Genomic DNA, 9173 nt, shown 5'->3' with positions numbered 1-9173 from the left:
TATATATATATATATATATATAGTTTATTTAAATAATTATATTAATTAATATGTTTTCTAATTAAATGGGATAAAAAGTGTTATAAAAATTGTAATTAAATTAAAGCTATGATAATATCATAGCCATTGGATCTCAAATCTAGGATTGATATTACCATTGGATCTCAAATCTAGGGTTGATATTATCACATATAAGTATATAGCCTTTATAAGTTATGAACCTCACGTTGTTTCTCACAATTTATCCCCAAACCCTAATCTCGATTCATTTCACTACTTCTTCTTGCTTGATGCGAGGGGCAGGCTTGCTTGGCCTTTAGGGTTTGCTACTGGTCAATCAAAGTCCCTCTCTCTCTCTCTGTTAGCTTTCAATTCAATCACTTGAGTGATATCTCTTTGTCTATCTCTAGAGCCTTGATCGCCTTTGTACATCTTTCACTTTGCCCTTTTTCTCTATTTTTTTGAATTTGATTCATTTGAAGTTTTACCTTTTTTTATAATTGAATAAGAGTTTGGCATCGTGGTTTGAGTGATGACCATATATGTTTTTTAATTAGTAATTAAGCAAACCAAATGGCGTTCAGGGTTTGATTGTTATGTATTTTGATTTGTAGATGGATTGGGTCATTCGTGGGAGCAAAGGATGGTAGAGTTTCTTCTTTTTTGTTTCTATCTTATGAATCTGTGATATTCCATCTTGCATACTATTTTAATTTTTTTTTCTATTTAATGTATCTCTCAAATTTTTTTTATGGTTGTTTCATATATGGATTGGTTACTTGTGCAGTTGTGTGAGCAAAGGATGATGAGTTTCTTCTTCTCTGTTTCCATCTTGTGATTTTGTGCAAATAGATTATATGTTTAAATGAGTCGATTACAAGCAAATTCAATCAATATCGAGCCAAACTCGAACAAACTCAATACAAGCTTAATTCGTACACGAGTCGATTTCGAATAAGTATTAATGCAAATGAGTCAAACAGGAACAAAACCTCTGCTCGCCCAATGTTCGACTCGTTTATACCCTGAGAGTTAGATTTATAAACAACACAATTTTTAAATTTTTTTATAATGCATTATAATAATAGCTGAAAATAACTTAAAATAAAATTTTGAAATGGTGTCGTAAAATATCAATATTTGTTTAGAAGGCCTTTTTCTTAATTCATCCATCATGTATGACCAAAAGCCCCCTTGTTGATCAGGTTCAGAATGAATAGACATATAACTCTCGCTACTACTGAACTCATCCAAGAGTACAACTGAATTTATCCAACAATCCAACAGCTAAACTCGTCTAAGAGAACTCATTTCATGGCCAAAAGTACATCAACAATGAGCATTTATGAAAAATAGATCAATGAAATAAGAAGGAATGAGCATTAATGAGGACTGCTTATCAAGGAAGTACCTCATTAGAATAATATTTATTATATGCCAAAAATCCATTGAAATTTGTGAATAATAAATATTTTATTGTAATATCTTTATAAATAGAGGTGAACATTATAAGAAAAAATGGAAGAAGAGGGAGGATGGATCCCCAACTATTGTAGCATGGTGTTTTTTTGTTTTTCCTTCAAAGAAAATAGTGATGTCCCTCACATCTAACTTATTTACTCTCATTTGCAACTATTTCCTTGAGGTGTGAATCCGTGGGCAAATCGAGATCTAACAGATCACATGTATTAGTTGAACAGAAAATGAAGCATTGGAAAACTGAGAGATCTTTTTGGCATAAGAAATTACTCATTTTTAATATTTTCTAAATCAACGAAGAGAAAAGAAATAGTTAAATCTTATTAATTTTTGCAAAAATAAAGCTATCATCCCATACTTTCCTACTCAAAATAAAGTTAGCCCAACTTCTTAAAGTTTTGCTCAATAAAGAAAGTGTGAATCGATCCTGATAAGACAATGTTCGAATACAAAAGTACATTGATTGAAAATATGGTAAAAATTTTCAAAACGCTGGGTTTGAGCTCTCACCTTTTTAGAAAAAAAAAATCTTGATAAAATGACTCGAGTTATATAAATTAGAATAAAACAAATAAATTTGGGGGTTTAATTTATAAAGTTTAAAAAATTTAAAATAATTTATTCTTTTTGTTTTGCCACTTTAATTTTTTTCTTCTCAAAATTTACATTTCAATTCTCTTTTTATGAGAAAAAAGTTTGGATCTCAAGCTCATTTGTAGATAGCATAAAATACTATGTTGCCTATGCATTTTTTTCATAAATATCAATGTTAAGCAATGTATAAGCAAAACAAATTTTTTTTACAAACTATTTTTTATGTTATAATAATAATAAACATTGCTAAAAAAATATTTATGCATGTAAATAAATAAATAAAATTAAATCTAATTCAGACCAATTCAAACTCCAATCTTTATAAATATAGAGTTAAAATGAATGTATAAATAAGAGAAGCTCAACACCTACATGTAATGATACCAACTCAAATTGACCTAAATTAAGCACTTGAGGAGTATTTAAAAATTTTATGATATTATTTGAAATATCAAACTATTTTCAATTTTTTTTTGTGTTTAATAATCAAATAACTATTTAGACTACGAAGAATCCCATAAATTTAAATCATTGATTCATTTAAAATGACTGAAACAAAATAATGATATAAAAATCATCACAAATTGCTCAATAGATGCTTTGAGATTCAAGCTAAACTTTCTAAAGTTGACCAATAAACAATTAATATATCATCATTTTTATATGAAAGAAATGTGAAATTAAAGAGATCAAAGGTTTGAAGAATTCAAGAGCATTTCAAATAAACGAACTGATTATCATTATTAACAATCAATATCACTAGATAGTCGATTATATAGAACTAGTTGGTCTAAATTGCTCATTAAATCATTTTTAATTATCAATTAAATTATTAATTTTTATATAAGACTTAATTATATAAATTTCATAGAGTCAAACACATTATTATGAAATTAAAAAATGTGTTATTATGAAATTAGAAGATTATAAGTGTTAAAAAATGAATTGGGTTGACAAATAAAGAATTGGTTTAGACTTTAAAAATATTAAATGTGTTGCATAATATAAAAAAATCATAATAAAATTTTAACTTATAATTATTTTATTTTATAAATCCTTTATTCTTATTAGTTATTATCAATTATAGTACTATTAGTATGAATCATATTGTTATGATAAATTATTTACTATTTAAATAACTATATAGTTTGTTTTCTTTTCAAATATGCTTAATTTATATAAATATATATTTATCAATTTATAATACATGAATAATTATGTCTTTATGAGTTTTATGTCAATTTTTAAATTTATAATTATTGAAAAAATTAATTGAGTTCAAATTATATTTATTTTTATAACATATTTTTTCAAAATCTTTTATTCTATTCATTAAGAGATGTAGCAGCCAATTCAAACATGTGATGTGCCATCTCCAATTATGGGGTAAATTGACTCCAGTAAAATTCATTTATATGTGAATTTTTAGTGTGTTATGTCTGTGCAATGCTATATAAAATACTTAATTTTTTGACATAAATTTTCTAACTGCTTCTTCCAGTGCCAAAATGTCATTAATGCCCTTATCAGAAGTCATTCAAATGTGAAAATGATATTAGAATAAAAGTACATGTTATAAAGTCCGGAGAGACAAAGCTCCGCCCGTACTGTCAAAAACTGATTTGACGGCCCATCTTACTTGGGAAATCAAAATTATTGGGCCTAAATCCTTCAGGTATGGTTAATAAAGAACTGGGACATCAATTACGGGCCATTCTACAAGTTCTTCATTGTTATGCAAAAGGTATGCGAGGGGTGTGGATGTTTGAAGATCAATGTTAAGAAAAATTAAATGATCACATTGCCATCAACGAAGAAAAGCTTGTTCAGAGAACTTCTTAAATGTAATTGAAGAATAGACAAATTGCAAAGTGAAGGACAAAAACAATTTCCAAAAAAAACAATTGTATTTACAACTTTTCTTTTGCCTGCAGTTAAGGAGACCGTAGCGAAGGAAGCAACAATAGAAGTGTTTCTTCTTGGGAAAATTTTCATACGTTTGACACAATTCTTATGTTTTTACTGTTAAAAAATTCATGTTTCAACTTTATGACACAAATTTCAAAAGAAAAGTACATAATAACCAAGATGTAAGAATTTTGTCTTGAGTCCAGTTTGATTTTGCAATTTCTTATGACACAAATTTCAAAAGAAAAGTACATAATAACCGAGATGTAAGAATTTTGTCTTGAGTCCAGTTTGACTTTGCAATTTCTTAATAGCCAAATGTTGATTTTTTTGTATCAACACATCCAGCAAAATCTGAATTTGAATATCCTATCACTTCAAGATCTTTAGATCTTCTATAAGTGAGCATGTGGTCCTGTGTTCCTTGTAGATACCTCAAAACTTTCTTTGCAGCTTTCCAATGATCTATTCCTGGATTACTTTGATACCTGCCCAGCATCCCGACAACAAAGCTAATGTCTGGTCTGGTACAAGTTTGAGCATACATTAAGCTTCCAACAATAGATGCATAAGGAATTTCTTCTATTTGTTTATGTTTCAAATCATTCTTTGGACACTGCATAAAGCTAAATTTATCTCCTTGAATTGGAGCAACACTTGTTGAGCAGCCTTCCATATTGAATCTCTTAAAAACTCTTTCGATATATGTTTTTTGAGATAGCCCTAACAATCCTTGTGATCTATCACGAAATATTTCAATTCCAATCACATAGGATGCCTCACTCATATCTTTCATCTCAAAGTTCTTAGAGAGAAAATTCTTGGTTTCATATAATAAGCCAAGATCATTAGTAGCCAGCATCAACATACAAAGAAATATAATTTTGCTCTCACTGACCTTTAGATATATACACCGATCAACAATGTTTTCCTTAAATTCAAAGGACGTGATGATATAATTAAACTTAAGATACCATTGTCGGGAAGCTTGCTTAAGTCCATATATTAATTTCTTAAGTTTACACACCATGTGTTCCTTTCCTTCAACCAAAAATCCTTCAGGTTGACTCATGTAGACCTCTTCATCTAAATTCACATTCAGAAATGCAGTTTTCACATCCATTTGGTGTAACTCCAAATCATAATAAGCTACTAGTGTCAAGATAATTCTAAATGAATCTTTCTTAGAAACCGGAGAAAATGTTTCTTTATAGTCGATGTCATCTTTCTGAGTGAAACCTTTGGCAACAATTCTGGCTTTATATCGTTCAATATTGTCATTCGAATCGCGCTTAGTCTTAAAGACCCATTTACACTCGACTCTTTTACAACCTTCAGACAATTCAACGATTTTTAATTCAATGATATCCCAGACTTTATTGTGATTCATTGATTTCAACTCATCTTTCATTGCATCTAATCATTTAGAAGAATTTGCACTTTTTATGGCTTGTGAAAATGAAACTGGATCTTCATTGACTCCTAAGTCAAATTCGGATTCATGAAGTAAACCACATAATCATCGGAAATAGCAGACCGTTTTTATCGTTGAGACTTTCTAGGTAATACTTCATGGGGTTCATCTAATGTAGGTTCATAAGTGACAGTTTCATTGTGGGGTATTTGATCATATATTTGTTGTTCTTGTAAGTTGTCAAAATCTTCAATAATGATCATATATTTGTTGTTCTTATAAGTTGTCAAAATCTTCAATAACTGTAGGAATAACAACTTGAGAAAAAAATATAAATACAAAATTTTAGGTAAAGAAACCTAAACCATAATTTCTTGGATCTCCACTTTATGTGGTTCCAAACTCTCACTAACTTCACCATTTCCAATGAACTTAGCATTTCAAGTTTCAATAATTCTTGTATTGTGATTAGGACAATAAAATCTAAACCCTTTAGATTTTTCTGGATAACCAATGAAGAAACCACTGGTTGTTCTTGAGTCCAGTTTCTTTTCATGTGAATTATATAACCTTATTTTCGCTGGGCAATCCCAAACACGCAGGTGCCTTAAACTAGGTTTCCTTCCTGCCCACAGTTTTTCGGAACTGTTTTACTAGGAATCCTGTTTAATAAATATGCAGCGGTCTTTAAAGCATGCATCCATAATGATGAGGGTAAAAAAGAATTACTCATCATACTCCTAACCATTTCCATTAGAGTACGATTTCGTCTTTCTGCAACATCATTTTGTTGTGGTGTTCCTGGCATAGTTTATTGAGCACATATGACATTAGTTTGAAGGAATTTAGCAAATGGAACTGGACATTGTCAAGATTTATTGTAAGTTTCATAATATTCACCTCATCTATTAGACCTGATAATTTTCACTTTTCTGTCTAATTGTCTCTCAACCTTAGTTATATACACATTTAAGACATATATAGCTTGAGATTTTTGATGCAATAAATAAACATACCCATAACGTGAAAAATCATCAATAAAGTTGATAAAGTATTTCTCTCCACCAAAAGATGGAACATCAAAGGGTCCACAAATATTAGTGTGTATAATTTTAAGGAGCTGTGTGCTTCTTGTGGCGACTTTCTTAAGTGTGTGATTTGTGTGTTTTCCTTTAATACAATTCACACAGATACCAAGATCAGTAAAATTTAATTCATTAAGGATTTCATTCTTTACTAATCTTTCAATTCTTTCTTTGGATATATGACCCAAACGTTTATGCCACAAATAAGTTGAACTTTCATTCATAAAACCACGTTTAGTACCAATATTATGATGCAAAGTCATCAAATTCTCAGAGAAAATGTTATCAAGTTTAAGCTTATATAATCCATCACAAAGAATACCAGAACCTATGAGATGATTGTGTTTTTATCTTTGGATATATAAACATATCTTAACTTAGTATATAAATAGACTACAATTATATTCAATGATTATAAAACAAATGATCAACCTTTGGGCGATCTAAAAATATTTTATAATCAATGAATTTTAATATTTTTTTAATAAAACGTTAAATTATTTCATAACAAGCATCACAAACTCGTGAGTAACTGAATTTATTTAATTTAATGTCTATTAAATTTATTAATTTGGTCACTTTATTGACTAACAAATTAAACATTACATAGACATTAAATTAATAATAATTTCAATCACATCAATTTACTTTGGTAATCTAATTTATAGTGGAAATTTAATAAAATTAACATAAATAATATTATATGAAAAATCATAACTTTAGTAATCAAGACTCTGATACCACATGTTAGAAATTCTTAAAGTAACACATAACTTTAGAAATTCTTATTTTCTTAAATTCTTATATCATGTTAGAAATTCTTAAATCATAATGTTAGAAATTCTTATTTGAACTTTCTGACACAAATTCTAAAAATATATAATAGCCATAATTTTCTTAATCTCATACTTTTTACATATCCATAATAAAGTAACACATACTTGTATTCATGATGATAAAATTTGATATTGAAGAAATTTGATCTTGAAGAGATAGAGTTTCTCTCTCTAATCCCTTGAAACATTTTATTCATTCTGATATAGAGAAATGTACGAGTGTGTTAGGAAGAGAGATGTCTCATTCTCTGAATTATGCTCTATTTAACCACCATCTATCAGGGGGTTACTAACCAATAATATTTATGATAAATTAATAAATTAATTAATTTTATTATTAAAATCAATGACATAAGTTAGTAACTTCTATTCATTTTAGGGGTTATAGGAGTTACAAAAATAAATATCACAAGTTATAATAAGTTATGACATAAGTTATTAAATAAATAACATAAGTTTTCATGAGTTATAAAAATGAATAACTTATGTTATCATTTATTATAACATAAGTTATGAGTTAAGAAAATAAATACTTAAGTTACGAGTTATAAAAATAAATAACTTAAGTTATCTTTTATTATGACATAAGTTATGAGTTAAGAAAATAAATAACTTAAGTTATGAGTTATAAAAAATAAATAATATAAGTTATTAAAATAAATCTGATAAGTTATTAAAATAAATGTGATTCACAAATAAAAATTTAACACAACCAAACTCTACAGGGATAACACATCGACAATAGCATTAGCTCACAATCCAGTTTTTCATACACACAAAACATATCGCGGTCGACTACCACTTTATTCATGATCATTCTAGCTACAACAACATGATCTTCAACATATTATGAGCGAAGACCAACCAGCTGATCTATTCACAAAATCGCTTCTTGGCACTCGCCATCGACTAATTACAAGCAAGCTCACCAAATGCTAAAACTTCATTTTCTGCAAGGGTTTCTCTCACCTATAGCTTATATTTCGTAAATAAGTGTCAGATATTTATTTATTTACCCTTAATAGTTATTATAAGTTTGTCACCCCTCTTTCTATAAAAATTGGATGTATGTAATATTTGAAATATAATAAAAAGAGATGGATATATTTTTCTTTTTATCTTTATACTCCTCTCTCATCCTCTGTTCACACACAATTCATATGCATTTTTAAATTAAAACTAATACCTAAGCCTATGCATAACATTGTGTAATTTACATTTAGAAAATAAAAAAAATTACTATATTTTTAGTGTGATGTTAAAGTTTTAAGTGTTATGTATGTAAATGTATAAAATTTACGTGTTAGACATGTAAACACTTAATAAATACGTGATATATGTGCATGTAAAGGTCCCAAATTTAACCAAGATATTCCCTGGACTTGAACATTCATGCTCTTATGAAAAATAGTCATGCCATTCATCGGCTTAACTTACAATTGATGTATGATTTTTGTTTAATACGAATCGATTCATTCTGATTCGTCGAACTAATCCCCATCAAAACATATTTCAAAATTAGACTTTCTATTTTTACAATTATCCTCCATAATAAAAAACAGACTTTAAACTTTATCATTAGTTAAACCAGGTACATACATTCTCATAGATAGATAGATATATATATATCTTAAAAGGAAATTGATATTTGGTAGAGACCCAAATATCGATTTCTCATGCGCTTTTTGGCCCCATAGTGAGAGCCCACGTCATGTGCCTAAAATTTTAGAGCACCCGCACCAAAGTGGGATCAAACCCTTAATCTGAGAAAACTTACAGTAACCCCGCCACCAACATGCCTAGACTTGCGGCGCGCGCGCGCGCACACACAGATATATATATATATATATATATATA

This window comes from Phalaenopsis equestris, unplaced genomic scaffold (assembly GCF_001263595.1).
Source record: "Phalaenopsis equestris unplaced genomic scaffold, ASM126359v1 Scaffold000002, whole genome shotgun sequence".
NCBI lineage: Eukaryota > Viridiplantae > Streptophyta > Magnoliopsida > Asparagales > Orchidaceae > Phalaenopsis > Phalaenopsis equestris.
Note: the sequence above shows the minus strand (reverse complement) of the source record.